At 39.9% G+C, this 17,167-nt stretch overlaps 1 protein-coding gene across 1 annotated transcript in view; it reads left to right on the top strand.

Moving 5' to 3' along the window:
- The window catches only part of LOC145673324 (transmembrane protein 59-like), a 347,898-nt gene that overhangs the window by 316,300 nt on the left and 14,431 nt on the right, over window positions 1-17,167 (top strand). The gene's annotated exons all lie outside the window — the stretch shown is intronic.

Genomic DNA, 17,167 nt, shown 5'->3' with positions numbered 1-17,167 from the left:
AAAACGTCTAGTGCCCATAGTATGAATACGGGTAGAGATAAATGAAAATAACGAAAATAAAATAGGAAAACCACGGAGGCGTTCCAAGGCTCGAGAATGATACAACAGAGATAAAAATGTTAGAGTAAAATTGCCATAATGTATAGAGAGATATCCAAGTCCTGCAAAATAATCTTTCCCTGTGCTCTGTGTGTGAGCGGGGTGGAAAGTAACAGTGAAAGTTCAAATGAGAACTCTACTTTAATTCGCAAATTAAGGCTACCTTACAAATAGGTATGGTATGGTTGAAACATTTGTTTGTAAGGATGACGCTGTAGTGACTATAAAAAGGTGAAATTTTATTTGAATGGTAACGCATATCTGTATGGCTAAGTATGATTTGATGCGAAAACAGAAGGAACAATATACGAAAGAAGTTGTCGAATAATGCTGTTGCTGGAACTTACAAACGTGTGAATTTGCTAATCTCCGTCGCCACAGAAACTTTTATGCATTGCGTGCTGGTTATTCGGAAAGCATTTCGGGGATATACGTACACACTGTTTCGTCCCTCAAGCTCACAATATGACATGAGTGCTAATATTTAATCAAAATGTAACTGTGGCCAAGGGCGCCCATGTTGTATTTCCAAGGGAGGCAAGAAAAAGCGACATTTCAAATATAGTTTCAAATTTTGCTGTAGCTATTCTAAAAATTCTATTGAGTTTTCGATATTCCGAAGCACAATTTCCTCTAGGGAGGTGAGAGCCCCCCTTGCCCCCCTTATGGGCGCCCTTGACTGTGGCAATCCGCATTAACTGAGTGCACTAATTCTCTATCCCTGAAGTCTGCATTCCAAACAGCATTGGGTAGGTCAAGCGTACGCCCGAACCGTTGTCCGGTCGGACATTGAAATTTTGAAGTTAGCTCACAAGATCCCTTCAGGAAAGACGCTGGGATCGCAGGGGTCACATCATTCGATATGCCCTATGATATTTACGTATTTCAATTTTGTTCCATTCATTTACCTCCCATGGTTTTCATACTACGGCTACTGGAGTTTCCGAACTATATCATGGCGGCCATTTTGAAACTGGTGCTCCATATGAAACAAATTTTGGTACAGCGTTACTTAGTTTTCCAATACCTTTCGAACGAGGTATTACTCGACCCATGTTCCCATTTGACATTTCAAAGTTACCTTCCGTTACCCCCATTTTCGGGAGGTGGGAAGGGGTACTTTTGGCGGAAATGGTTTTCCCCCTTAGCAATATATAACGTTTACTTCAAACATTTCTTCTATGTTTTATCATTTTTTAGATATTTCCGTGGATTAATTAAAATGGCCCACCCTGTATATATATATATATATATGTATGTATGTGTGTGTGTGTGTGTGTGTGTGTGTGTGTGTGTGTGTGTCGGATTGATTGAGGATTAAAAAAGCGACTTCGTAAATTTACGGAACGCGTGGTAACACACGCAATGTAAATAAAGTTTCAAAACCAGAAGTCGGAAGATATGCCGTGGGTAAGTCGGTAAGACGTATGCTTGCTGAGTGGAGAAATCCGGGTTCAAATCTAGGCTGTTACGTTTTTTTCTGTTCCGTTGAAAATACATTTCTATATTTTTGCGTTTGAAATTGCTTTCTTTCATTTTTTGTAGATTATCTTAAATTAGTGAAGGCCAAGTAAGGTCAGATTACATATATGTCTGCTTTATCTGTGTGTAAAGTCCAGAGATGGAGTGAGTCAATTGGGTCAAGATTTGTAAGTAGGTCAGTGGGTCGTGGGTCAACAGGACGTGACTCACTGTGACATACCACCCACCGTGACCTCTCTGACTCACACTGACCCTACGTTTTAAATTTTAAGGTCTCCCTCTTTATTCGGCCTCCCTCCTTATTATTAAATTCAATGTATAGATAATTATTGAGTTGAGTTGATTTTGAGTTTAGCGCCCTTTTCAGCAGCGAGGCTATATGAGACGGGACCTAATGATTAACATAGAAACCGAAAAACATGAGCTCCCGTTGGGAATCAAACCAGGGTCTTCCACGCCACAGGTATATAATTGTATCTTATATAGCAGTTACTATTCTTGCTATAAAGTATCAAATAACTAAACATTTGATGTAAATAAATGAGAAACCTAAAATATTGCAGATTACTGCAATTGCAATTTAATTTAATTTTAAGCATTATACATCAATATAATTGTTAAAGTTGCTTTATAAAGATGCAGATTATGAATTATAGCAATTTTTTCAATGAAATGAAATTAAATTAAGTTTGACGTCCCATGCTTATGTCGGCTAGGTAAAGGAGACGGTGATGATGAGAAGTGAACGAAAATTGCGCAACGATGTAGGTAGGAGGAAACAGGAGAATCCTGAAGAAACGAACGCACACGGTGTTTCTTCACCACAAATCTGACTTTGTGCAAGCTGGGATCGAACCAAGGACCCCATGCACCATAGGTGAACGCACTACCACTAAGCCACTTCGGCCCTATGAAAAATACAACCATATTTATTCTCTTTCTCTCTCTCTCTCTCTCTCCATATATATAGGTATCAGAAGCATGAATAATTTTCATTTTGGGAGGCGCGGTGGCTCAGTGGTAGAGCGTTCACCTCCGGTGCTTCGGGTCCCTAATTAGATCCCAGCTCGCGCCGTTTGGACTTTGTAATGGACAAACGCCGTGCTGGTGAGTTTTCTCGGGGTTTTCCCGTTTCCTCCCACTTTCTTCATTCCACCATTTCACTCCTTTCTCATTATCACCGTCTCCTTTAGCCTAACCGGCATAACCATGGGACGTTAAACTTAAAGATTTCATTTTATTTCAATTTTTATTTTGAACGTATGGTTTCAAGTTGGTATTAAACTCAGAACTCTGATCTTAATGAGTTGAGTTGATTTGGAGTTTAACATCTCTTTCAACAGCAAGACCATATATGACGTGGACATATTGATTAACGTAAAACCCGAACCATGTAAACTCCCGCCGTGTGGTGGTGATTGTGATTTTGAGTTTAACTGCCCGGTCAGCAGCATGACTATAGGAGACGTGGATCTACTGATTAACATGGAATACGAAACACATGAGCTCCCACCGAGAATCGAACCCGGGTCTCGTTACAAATCGGAGGATAATAATGGGAAAACATACTTTATATTTTGTTTTCCCTCTATTAATCACTGACTTACTTTATTCAATGAGCACGGTGGCACAGTGGTAAAGCGCTTCCTCTTATGCTTGGAGTCCTTATTATTTCGATTCCTGGTCAAGTAAGTTTGTGGTGGACAAGATCGTATTAGTGGATTTTCTCAGGGTACTTCCGCTTCTTCCCACTTCTCATTCCACCAATTCCTATATTATCATTCACTTGCTTTAATCATTGGACGCGGTTACTCAGTGGTAGAGCGCTTCCTCTCGTGCATGGGGTCCTTACTGTTTCGATCCCCGGTCAAGCAAGTTTGTTGTGGACAAGATCGTATTCGTGATTTTTCTCAGGGTACTCCCGCTTCCTCTCATATTTCATTCAACCAATTCTTCTATCACCATTGACTTGCTTTAAACATTGGAGAGGTCTTAGTCCCTTGAGCATTGCGATGATGTAAGAAATCAGATTCGGTCCCAAGCATTTGGGTTGTGATGTAAACCTTTGCTGTGGTTCAATCTCAGTATTTTCTTACGCGAGGTAAAACCGTCCATACAGCTATAAATGTTGTTCTATCTTACGCAACCAGGTATTGATATTGAGCCAATGCGGAACCTCATTTTTGGCGCTTTGAGGCCAGGAACTGACTTCGGACATTACGCTGTTTTCAAACGACTAGGATCTTTCCAATGTTACCATCCGCGTCCAACAACCCCATGTTTAAAAGGGAATAGAAAGAACCCGTGTCTAAAACTTCCGGACCCAGTTTCTTGACGTTCAAGTTTAGGGATCGATTTCTGACATCACAATTGTGCTCAACTGATCAAAACCTTTCAAATGCCGCCAACGCCGTCCAACAACTTCATCTTTAATAGGTGAATAGAAGGGACCCGAATCCATAACGTCAGGACCGCATTCCTTGAGTTGCGTTGCCTGGGCCAGACTTCTGACATTACTACTGCACTCAGGGGACCCGGACCTTTACAACGCTACCACTCGCGTCCAGCAACTCCATGTCTAACATGGTCGTCCTGACGTAGGAGAATCGACTCCATGCTTTTTTCATAATTATTCTCCAAATGGATTTGTATACAAAGTAGTTTGGCAAGTTTAGCAGCAGGTCTAAAATAAGCCTCTTGAGAGTGGCTCTTATTTGTTAAAGAATACATAACGATCGCTTTTGGCTGTTGCAATGGTCTGTCTAAGCGGCTTGGTAAAAAAAAAAAAAAAAAAAAAAAACAGCGTAGCATAACAACAAAAAGGTGTTTCTCTTATATGTTAAAAATAAAAGCACAGAAAGAAAAAGTCAAAGTTTGGTAAGGTGAGTGTCGGGGGACGCCGAACTCTACTTCGCCCCGGGCAACGAAATTTCTAGCTACGGCTCTGAGCTCCAACACTTATCGGTCATTCAGAGTCTCATCCCTTACCTACAACAGCGTAGTTTGATTAACCTGTTATACCAAAACGTTTGGAAAGAACCTTTGAGTGTGACTTATTGATAGCTATGCAATATGTTGACAGAGTGCTAGTCTTCAGTTTAGCAACGAAGGTGCCCTTAGGCGAAATTTCACGTTGCTCTCTACTTTTGTCTGTGCCTTGTAAATCGTAACATTCTGTTTAAAGGCAAACAGAAAGAACGTCAGTTGTTTAGTAGTTCTTTGCAGAGCAACTGATAAGGCGTTTGTGTCTTTTACACAAATAATTTCTGCCAGATTGCTTTTTGAAGCCTTCTTGCGTTATACACTATAAAACAACATATTCAGATTCAGAGAAATACATAGAAAGTTTAAAGAAGGGTTAAAAATATCTTTATTATTCAGATGCTTTATTATTATTATTATTATTATTATTATTATTATTATTATTATTATTATTATTATTATTATTATTATTATTTTCTTGAGTACAGAGATACAAAGAACAAGAACTCCGTCACCATTAACATGGAAGCTTAAATGACTTCGAATTGGAAATAATAGATCAATGCATTTAATTTCGGGGAGAGGCTGTAGGGCAGACACGGATCCAGGGAGTGATCGGGGCAATCGCCCCCCTCCCCTTCCACGGAAGAGGAAGCTTTCTTATTTTATATATAAATAAATCCATCCCAAAATTTGGAGCTCTTAAAACTAGCTAAGTAGCAGTATTACAATCCACGCCCCCTCCCAGAAGTCCGTTCTGGATCCGCCCCTGCTACAGGGGTACTTTAGGGTTCACTGCTTTTCCTTGCAATCCACGCTCATTGCTGGATAAGTATTATATTTTATTATATTATTTGTCAAATTGAGCGAAATAGTTTTACCACAGCGGCAAATTCAACAATTAGGTTTAGGAAAAACAACTCATTGGTTCAAACACACACAGAAAGAGAGAGTGCATTTGTTCGGGATGTTTTTTGAGGTTCGCGGCGTCTCCCAAGAAGAAATCTTGCTAAAACATATGTTGTTTTTAACAAGGAACGTAAATGGGTATCAGGTATATCAGTACTTCAAATGAAAAGCAAAAAGAAAAGAGAGACAAAGATGAGTGTAATTTCCTATACTGTATTTTTGGCATTGAAGAATACCGTTACTGTTTTATTGATCTACTGTACGCACTTCTGCGTTTTAATAACCAAGCAACAAAAATGCTATATATACCATATATCGGCTAGGTCCATCTGCTGCCAATGCGCCTTTTCTTCAAGGAACATTTTTTTATTATTACACGCTCAGAAACAAGGATAATCACCTGAAACCTGAGAAGATCTGGAGAATGACCCAGTTACAATAAACTGACAAAGGGAAGGAAATACAAAAGTGGAAAACTATTGTAATCCAAAGTCGAGGCATTTTTTCTTGCAATAACCGACCCTTCAAGTCGGGGGAAGTTTCTTGAAATAATAGTAATATATTTTTAACTTGCTCCTTATTTTAGCTTACGTAGTAATTTAAGACACAAAGATGTATCGCAATTTGCAATACATTTTTCAATTTGCAGTGCAAACTGCGATGCGATACTCCATTTAAAAAATGCAAGGAGATTCCTGACCAGTTGTTCTTTCAGAAAAAAATGTTCAGGGTGAGGTGAGCACTGCTGGTACTATTCTATTTATTATTGTATTATAGACGTAATATTTTGGTCTCCTCCGTGGGGCACTCTCAGAGCTCCGGGAGGGGGGCAATGCCCCAAAAACATATCTGGAAGAAATACTGTTCCTGACACCAAGATAAGACAAAAGGTAATAACAAACCTGGGCGCACAAATGCTTAATTTCGGAGTTATAGGCTGCCAAAAACATGAAGAAATGAACTTTAAAGGTCCATAGCTCCAAAACTAGGCGACCTACCGTAGTAGGGTCAAGACCTTATTTAGGAACTAGTACGTGTGCTATCCAAATATCCATGTTTCAGAATTCTGCCATACTTCTGCAACAATTTTTATACAGGTATTTGGTGAGTACTTCAAATTATATGCACATAGCCAAAGTTCCTCTCTATAAATTGTCACATGTGTACTCTAGATTCTGAAACATTGTATTTTTGGATAGCGCACATATTAGTTTCTAAGTGAAGTCTTAACCCGACTATGATAGGTAGGGATGCGCACGAGACAAGATTTGAGGCTTTCTCGTCTCGAAAATATGCTGTAAAAGTGATGTCTCGACTCGAAAACTGTATTCGTTTTTATTGCAAGAGCTGTGTCTCGACTCGAAATTTGTCAGGAAAATTCTGTCTCGACTCGTCTCGTGCGCATCCCTAACGATAGGTCCCATAGTTTTACAGCTATGAACCCTTAAAGCCCCGGATCCAGGATATGATCAAGGGAGCGACTAAATCACAGTTTGCGGCTTTATCCAGTGTAAAGCAGGATTGAAGCCTATTTTATCCAGTGTATACCTGAGTGTCAAGAGGGCTGTAGCTCCCCTTGGATCCGCACCTGTATAATATATATACATACATATAACTGTTTCTGAGTGATTAGTTTCTTCAAAACTATTTTTAAAAATGTGTGAAGAGTTTTGAGACATTCGAGTCGAATCAAGATTTTTACGAGCAGTCTCGATTCGACTCGAATTTTACAAATTGTGTCTCGACTCGTGCGCACGCCTACTTCTCGGTTCGGTTCGATATTGAATAAGCTGTGAGCCAAGCCGCACAAGTCGTTGACAACCGTAGACCCAGGCAGAACACTTTTAAACATGTTTGCCTGGCACGCTATAACTTTTAACAAATTTTGGCCCAAGCAGGAATATTTGATCCTCCGGAACTCAAACCCAGAACCTCGTGAACGATGTCCTTGTGTCCTATATTTCACGACTACCGAAATCGGCTGGCAACTAGTTTTTAGTATTTAAATGCAAACCGCCTATCTTTCAAGCTTAATTACAGAATTTAATAATAATAATAATAATAATAATAATAAGTTGTAGTGGAAGTAGCAACATTGATAACAATTATATTGTTTATGCAGAATAAGTGAAAAAGGAACTTGAAACTACACACAAGATTTGGCTCGATTTGGCTCGACTCGACTCGAAACTCGACTCGAGTCGGAAGAAATTTTTCGAGTCGAGCTAAAAGATGTCTGTTTCGAGTCGAATCAAGTTTAAAAAAAAACTCGCTCGAACTCGCTCGTGCCCATCCCTAACCACTGCCCCTGAGTTCAGTAGTAATGTCAGAAATCAGGCTCAGGTCATGAAGCTCAAGGTTTGGGGTCCTGACGTTATGGGCTCAGGTCCCTTCTATTCACCTATTAAAGATAAAGTTATTGGACGGCGTTGGCGACATTTCAAAGGTTTTGATCCCTTGAGCACAATGGTGATATCAGAAATCGATCCCTAAACTTGAACCTCAAGAAACTGGGTCCGGAAGTTTTAAACACGAGTCCTTTCTATTTCTCTTTTAAACATGGGGTTGTTGGACGCGGATGGTAACATTGGAAAGATCCTAGTAGTTTGAAGACAGCGTAATGTCCGAAATCGGTTTCTGACCTCAAAGCGCCAAAAATGAGGTTCCGAATTTGCTAAAAATCAATACTTGGTTGCGCAAGATAGAACAACATTTATAGCTGTATGGATGGCTTTATCTCGCGTAATAAAATACTGAGACTGAACCACAGCAAAGGTTTACATCACAACCCAAATGCTTGGGACCGAATCTGATTTCTGACATCACCGCAATCCCCAAGGGACCAAGGCATCTCCAATGATTAAAGCAAGTCAATGATGATAGAAGAATTTGTTGAATGAAATGTGGGAGGAAGCGATAGTACCTGGGAAAGCCACGAATACGACCTTGTCCACAACAAACTTACTAGACTGGGAATCGAAACAATAAGGACCCCATGCACCAGAGATAGGGCTCTACCACTGAGCAATCGCGCCCAACGATTAAAGCGTCAATGATAATAGAGAAATTGGTGGAATGAAAAGTGTGAAGAAGCGGGAGTACCCTGAGAAAAACCACGAAGACGATCTTGTCCACCACAAACTTCTTAGACGGGGATCGAAACAATAAGGACCCCACGCACAAGAGTTAGCGCTTTACCACTGAGCCACCGTGCCCAATGATTCCAGCAAGTGAATGATAATAGAAAATTGATTGAATGAAACATGGGAAGAAGCTGGAGTACCCTGAGAAAACCCACGGATACGATCTTCTTCACCACAAACTTACTTTGCCAACCAGAGGAAGCGCTCTACCACTGAGCAACTGCGCTCGATGATTGAAGCAAGTCAATGATAATAGAAGAATTGGTGGAATGAAATGTGGGAGGAGGAGGGAGTACCCTGAAAATCCCATGGATATGATCTTGTCTACTACAAACTTAATTGGCCCACCAGAGGAAGCGCTCTACCACTGAGCCACCGTGCCCAATGATTAATGTAGGTCAATGATAATAGGGGAATTTGTGGAATGAAAAGTGGGAATTATCGGGAGTAACCTCACAAAGCCCACGGATACGATCTTGTCCATTACAAACTTACTTGGCACACCACACGAAGCGCTCAACCACTGAGCCACAGCGTCCAATGATTAAAGTAAGTCAATGATAATAAAATAATTGGTGGAATTAAATATGGGAGGAAGCGAGAGTACCCTCAAGAAACCCACGAATGCAATCTTGTAAACCACAAACTTACCTTTACCACAAGAGGAAGCGCTCTACCACTGAGCCACCGCGCCCAATGATTAAATGAAATCAATGATGGTAGAGAAATTGGTGGAATGAAAAGTGGGAAAGAACTGGAGAACCCTGAGTAAACCCACGGATACGATCTTGTACGCCACAAATTTACTTGGCACACCACACGAAGCGCTCTACCACTGAGCCACTGCGCCCAATGATTGAAGCAAGTCAATGATAATAGAAGAATTGGTGGAATGAAATGTGGGAGGAAGCGGTAATACCCTGAAAAACCCATGGATATGATCTTGTCCACTACAAAGTTAATTGGCCCACCAGAGGAAGCACTCTACCACTGAACCACTGTGGCCAATGATTGAAGCAAGTCCGTGATAATAGAAGAATTAGTGTAATGAAATGTGGGAGGAAGCGGGAGTACTCTGGCAAAACCCACAGATACGATCCCATCCACCTCAAACTTAATTGGTCCACCAGAGGAAGCGCTATACCATTGAGCCACAGCGCGCAATGATTAAAGCCAGTCAATAATAATAGAGGAATTTGTGGAATGAAAAGTGGGGAGAAGTAGGAGTACTCTGACAAAACCTACGGATACGATTTTCTCCACCACAAACTTCTTAGACGGGGATCGAAACAATAAGGACCCCACGCACAAGAGTTAGCGCTTTACCACTGAGCCACCGTGCCCAATGATTCCAGCAAGTGAATGATAATAGAAAATTGATTGAATGAAACATGGGAAGAAGCTGGAGTACCCTGAGAAAACCCACGGATACGATCTTCTTCACCACAAACTTACTTTGCCAACCAGAGGAAGCGCTCTACCACTGAGCAACTGCGCTCGATGATTGAAGCAAGTCAATGATAATAGAAGAATTGGTGGAATGAAATGTGGGAGGAGGAGGGAGTACCCTGAAAATCCCATGGATATGATCTTGTCTACTACAAACTTAATTGGCCCACCAGAGGAAGCGCTCTACCACTGAGCCACCGTGCCCAATGATTAATGTAGGTCAATGATAATAGGGGAATTTGTGGAATGAAAAGTGGGAATTATCGGGAGTAACCTCACAAAGCCCACGGATACGATCTTGTCCATTACAAACTTACTTGGCACACCACACGAAGCGCTCAACCACTGAGCCACAGCGTCCAATGATTAAAGTAAGTCAATGATAATAAAATAATTGGTGGAATTAAATATGGGAGGAAGCGAGAGTACCCTCAAGAAACCCACGAATGCAATCTTGTAAACCACAAACTTACCTTTACCACAAGAGGAAGCGCTCTACCACTGAGCCACCGCGCCCAATGATTAAATGAAATCAATGATGGTAGAGAAATTGGTGGAATGAAAAGTGGGAAGGAACTGGAGAACCCTGAGTAAACCCACGGATACGATCTTGTACGCCACAAATTTACTTGGCACACCACACGAAGCGCTCTACCACTGAGCCACTGCGCCCAATGATTGAAGCAAGTCAATGATAATAGAAGAATTGGTGGAATGAAATGTGGGAGGAAGCGGTAATACCCTGAAAAACCCATGGATATGATTTTGTCCACTACAAAGTTAATTGGCCCACCAGAGGAAGCACTCTACCACTGAACCACTGTGCCCAATGATTGAAGCAAGTCCGTGATAATAGAAGAATTGGTGGAATGAAATGTGGGAGGAAGCGGGAGTACCCTGACAAAACCCACAGATACGATCTCATCCACCTCAAACTTAATTGGTCCACCAGAGGAAGCGCTATACCACTGAGCCACCGCGCGCAATGATTAATGTGGGTCAATGATATTAGAGGAATTTGTGGAATGAAAAGTGGGAAGAAGTAGGAGTACCCTGAGAAAAACCACGGATATGATATTGTCCACTACAAATTTCCTTGGGTGGTGATCGAAACAATAAGGACCCCACGCAAAAGAGGAAGCGCTCTACCACTGAGCTGCCGTGCCGAATGATTAGAGCAAGTGAATAATAATAGAAGAATTGATGGAGTGAAAAGTGGCAAGAAGCGGGAGTACCCTGAGAGAAGCTACGGATACGATCTTGTTCACCGCAAACTTATTTGGACGGGGATCGAAACAATAAGGACCCCACGCGCCAAAGTAAGCGGTCTACCATTAGCCACCGCGCCCAACAAGAACAAGAAAATTGGAAGTTACTAGGAAACATTTTAAGAAGCAATATCTTTCAATGGTAAAGACCACTGCCCGATGATCGTCTTTTAATAACTTCATGAGGAGAAAGCATTGATAAGTACCTCTCCTATATTGTCTTTTTCAAACCACATACTTTATCCTGATATTATCCTTTATTCGTCATCCGGATGTAATCAGTTATCCGAATGTTCTATTATCCAGATATTATCCGTTATCTTAATTTTATAAATTATCCGGATAAATCCATTATCCGGTCATTATCCGACATCCGGATAACATCCGTTATCCGGATCTTATCCATCATCCGTTATCCATCATGCGGATAGTATCCGTTATCTATATTATCCGTCATTCGCTATCCGGATATTATCCGTCATCCGTTTTGTTGTCCGTTAACCGGATATTGCAAATCCGGATAAGTTTCTATCCGATATCAGTATAAAAATTATCCAGATGTTACAATCCTTAATCACCATCGCAGGAGCATACACGAGCTAAATATCTGCAAAGTCTGCTACACAAGACCGGGGGCGGATCCAGTGGGCGATCATGGCGATTGCCTCCCAGAAAGGGAATATTTGTTATTTTATATATAAATAAAACCCATTCCAGAGTTTGGAGCTCTTAAAAGTAGCTCTAAATAGAAGTATTACCAACCACCGAGGCCCCAGAAGTCCATCGTAGATCCACCTCTGGACAAGAGAATGGGAAACACTTATTATTCACATTCAGTTTGCGCATCTCAACAAATAAACAATATTGTCTTTCACTTCTGCATTCTACTACTGCATTCTACTGAACTGTAACGCCTTTTATGTTTAAAAATAATTATTCATTTTTCAATAATTGTCAATGTTTATAAGTTCAGTAATTCACTATGAATAGAGTCAACTAGAAGTGTTTTTGTAACAAAGAAATAACAACATGAACTGTGGAATATCTTCTCACAAACTGTCGAGAGTTGAGAGTCGACAAACTTTGCTCTTTCGTTTACCGATTACCTCGAAACCGCGGTAGCCAGAATTAGCCCAGGATAGGGGACTTATATTAAGAAAATGAAAATCTTAGGAAAATGCAGAAGTCTTTTAGTCTCAGAGAAAAAAGGAATGAAATCTCTAATTTCTAGTTCTCTTAGTCTTGTAGCTCTTAGTCCGTACCAAAGTACTGATAGAAATATGGTCAATGAATTATGACTATTTTGTAGAACATTCCACTTTAATATCACAGGAAATTCATCTTCCGGCTTGCTTGGTTGTGAAAAGTTATAGAGTGTATTGGTGTACTATGTAAAGTATGTGTACTGTCGCTGATTTGTGATAACAATCAGAAACAGAAGTAAAAGGTAAATTGCAGTAATATTTTTCTGTTAATTTTTGTTTCAAGGGGAGACGGAAAACCTACTTTTATCTTAACATTTGTTTTTCTTAAAATTTCTTTTCGGGTTCACACCCTTCCCCCTCAACATTGAATACGGAAATGGAGAACTTATTTAGAATTTGATTGTTGATTCCAGTATATTTCAAGCATCACTTCTCGGACCTGGGCCTGATATGTTGATAGATCGCTATCGTCGATATAAATATTATCATATATCAACATTCGATATCGCGAATATATGGACATGAATATATCATTCGAAAATTTCGATATCGATATTCGGGGGGCGGCGAGGTATAAGGGGCCCCTAAGACTTGCGATGGATGAAGAAATTAAACTTACTTATTACAATATTGTTTTTTAATCATAATATCTTTATTACCACAAATTGCAATGTAAATACATCCACTTGCAAATTTGCAATATTATATGGTACAATTTCTTAGGCGCCAGAACTTTTCTGTTCCCTGAAAAAAGAAACAAAAAATCACGTGCAAAAGCAAGTGCTTCAAACTTTGAACTAGAATATACCATAACAAAGTTTTTTTTATTTCTCTCTCTTGGAGATTGATTGATTGATTTTGAGTTTTTCGTCCCGTTCAGCAGCGAGGCTATATGAGACGTGGACCTACTGATTAACGTGGAATCCGAACCACATGAACTCCCTCCGGGAATCGAACCCGAGTCTCGTTACAAATCGGAGGATAATAATGGGAAAACATACTTTATATTTTGTTTTCAGCTATGGATTTTAGATTTGCCATTGATATATTGTTCCGTCTTAGCCGAATTTGAAACAAAAGAAGTTTCCAATGAGTTACTCAAAGAAATGTTTTCCGCCTCCAAATGAAAATAGGAAGACACTTAGAAAAACTTATTATCGGGTTTTAACACACAAACATATGATTGATAGAGTATCGACCTAAACCACTCGACCATTTTGCATGCTTTTGCAGGCTTTCTTTTAACTTTTGTGAAAGCAGTTTACTGTTCCATACTCGCTTTTGTTTATTGCGATACGACTATGAGTTCTCAGTGAATATTTAGACGTCACAGCTCTTGCAATGTATAAAAGTGTTTCTAGAATAAATCACATTCAATTTTACGTTCTAATAACATACGTAAATCAGGTTGAATTCATGAAATGATTGAGGTTGGAGTGAGCGTAAATGTTTTCATTCTTACTTGTTAGGAGTCTGGATATGTAAACCCGCTTAACGTAGGGATTTATTTCTGTGAAATTTGGGACATGGCGAATAAATACGAGTGAGCTTGGAAATGTGAAAGTTCATCTGATTTTTTTTACAATCACTTCAAAATACAACTTTATATATACATTAAAAAGCCATCCCTATTTAAAAAAAGAATTTTACTGTACTCAGGCTCGAACCGCCGCCCTCCGGTTCTAGAAACTCTAACAGCACTATTAAGCACGCTTGACCACAGAGGCAACTCACGAAAATGCGTTGTGATATAGCTAATAGAATCGCTCCAAGCGCAGGTTTACACTTGGAGTTTTAAATAGCCAGTTTCTGTCTTTTTCAGTAATTCCAACTGAAGATATTGACTGATTTCCCATATTGGAACTTTGCGTGAAGTGTGAATTGTATGCTCATTTCAAAAATGCACTATTTTCTGTTCTTTCAATTTTACGTACTTGTGAGTGTTCCTAAGACCTGTTGTGTGCAGCGATTTCCACACAGTTAAGCGTTTTACTAACCCCCGGAGGCATAATATGTTAAACGTAGGCAGCATTCTGTTTTTATCATAGTAGTCACTTGTAAAGGCACAACTAGTATTAGTTTTTTTGTTCTTGTGTTGACCTTGAAGGACCAACAAATGCCTTTCGTGAAGCTACAAGTTTTCTTTAACTTTATACTTTATAGCAAGATAATTAACTGCTATATAAGACACAATTATATACCTGTGGCGTGGGAGACCCTGGTTTGATTCCAACGGGAGCTCATGTGTTTCGGATTACATGTTAATCAGTAGGTCCCGTCTCATATAGCCTCGCTGCTGAAAAGGGCGCTAAACTCAAAATCAACTCAACTCAATAATTATCTATACATTGAATTTAGTAATAAGGAGGAAGGCCGAATAAAGAGGGAGACCTTAAAATTTAAAACGTAGGGTCAGTGTGAGTCAGAGAGGTCACGGTGGGTGGTGTGTCGCAGTGAGTCACGTCCTGTTGACCCACGACCCACTGACCTACTTACAAATCTTGACCCAATTGACTCACTCCATCTCTGAACTGTACACACAGATAAAGCAGACATATATGTAATCTGACCTTACTTGGCCTTCACTAATTTAAGATAATCTACAAAAAATGAAAGAAAGCAATTTCAAACGCAAAAATATAGAAATGTATTTTCAACGGAACAGAAAAAAAAACGTAACAGCCCAGATATGAACCCGGATTTCTCCACTCAGCAAGCAGACGTCTTACCGACATACCCTCGGCATATCTTCCGACTTCTGGTTTTGAAACTTTATTTACATTGCGTGTGTTACGTAAGAACGTTACGAGATGTCCTTACTGTTGTGTTAACACGCGTTCCGTAAATTTACGAAGTCGCTTTTTAATCCTCAATCAATCCGACACACACACACACACACACACACACACATATATATATATATATAGATATAGAGATAGATATGTTAGTGCACCAGTAAGCTCCCAAGAGTACAGATTAATTCATTCTTGATTTTAATCTACAGAACAAATGCTTTTTATGAAAGCAAGGGGACTGCTACCCATAGATGGCTAAGTGAGGTAAATAAAATTTAAACTTCAAATGGAACTGGGGTGGCTCACCGACAATGGCTGATTTAACACGTTTGATAACAGCGCGGGTAATAGCTTATTTATAGATAGAGCCTGTGTAGGTAAGTGGATACCGCGTGAGACTGTCATTCTAAGGGTCTGGGGTTCGAGTCTCGGCCTAGACTGAGTTAACTTTTTTTCAAGGAATTCAACACTATAAATGATGTTCGCGTTTGATACTAAAAGAGATTTATCCTATGAAGGGAGAAAAACCAAGACGGGGGCAGGGGAAAAGACGGACACTGTTTATCCTTAAGTGTTAATATTTAATTTATTCCCATGTCTTTTGCTCTTTCCTTTCCTTCTTTTCTCATTTTGTTTAGCTTTCCGTACTTTTTCGGTTTCTGCATGAAGCGTATTATTCTTTTCGTTTTCTTTGCATTAATTCCTATCTCTTTGAACTTAATGTGAATGGAATTTCTGCAGATTTATCTCGTGGTTGTTTCTCTAAATGATGCTCTCAGATAGTAATACTTTTTCCTCCAAATGGAGGGATATCCTGGCATGTTATGTTTTCGGGCACGTATTTGCTGTCATGTTGGTTGTCCAACTATCAGACATCGAGTGAAACTATTCTGCTACTGGAAAAAGCTATCATTTCTTATGTATCCAACCTCCATTTTCTACTGTCGCTGACTGTACCAACAAGGATAGGAATGCGGGAACACACACACACACACACATACACACACACATACACACACACATAAAAACACACTTTTACCATTTTACGAATCGCTCGCTTATTATACAGCAGTCATGTTGTAAAATTCACCTCTTCGTTTGGAAGGCGGGCGGACGACAAAAGAAGCAAAGATGTTATCGACAAACCCTTCAAATTGTTTGCTTTCAGCAAATTTATGATACTAATAATAACACTTTAGGTAAAGAAGTTTTACAGGGGGACCTTCGTTTTGTTACGCGGAAATGTTTGATCTGACCAGAGTGCGAAATTGCCCTCTGCTTCGAGAGGAGGGGAATACTTCCCTTTCCTAGTGAATAATATTCATTAGGACCTGAATTATCTTCAAAAATTGTTTCTTACAGGCGCACTAAACCTCTCGAACTTGATAAGTGTAAAGAACATTTGGTATAATATTCATGGAACTCCGTTGAAAGCAGAAAATATCATGAGAATGATCAAAATTCGAACATTGAAGAATATAATTAACAGAAAAGAAATAGGATACCCAAACCATATTTTTAAACCTGCTATAAAATGTATATCCTATATTTTTACTAATTCCTCACTCCCATGAAAGTATCCTGGGGAGGATATTCTCTCCATTTTTTTTAGACTGAAATCCTTTTATGCCGTACGATTCCCCCCCCCCCCTGACAGTACGAAAAAACAAATGTTAAAATCCATACACATGACCTTTCCGGGACTCAACCCGGGGCCTTCAAGCCGATGGTCTATCGCCGCAGACCGCTCGGCTTGGTATGAAGATGTACGTTGTATGATTGCGAATAGATCCCGACAATATAAGGAACTTTAATCCAAAATGGCCACCCAAAAT

Source organism: Thermobia domestica, chromosome 16 (genome assembly GCF_964235325.1).
Source record: "Thermobia domestica chromosome 16, izTheDome1.hap1.1, whole genome shotgun sequence".
In the NCBI taxonomy this organism is placed as follows: Eukaryota; Metazoa; Arthropoda; class Insecta; order Zygentoma; family Lepismatidae; genus Thermobia; species Thermobia domestica.
This window is presented reverse-complemented; position numbering and strand designations above follow the sequence as displayed.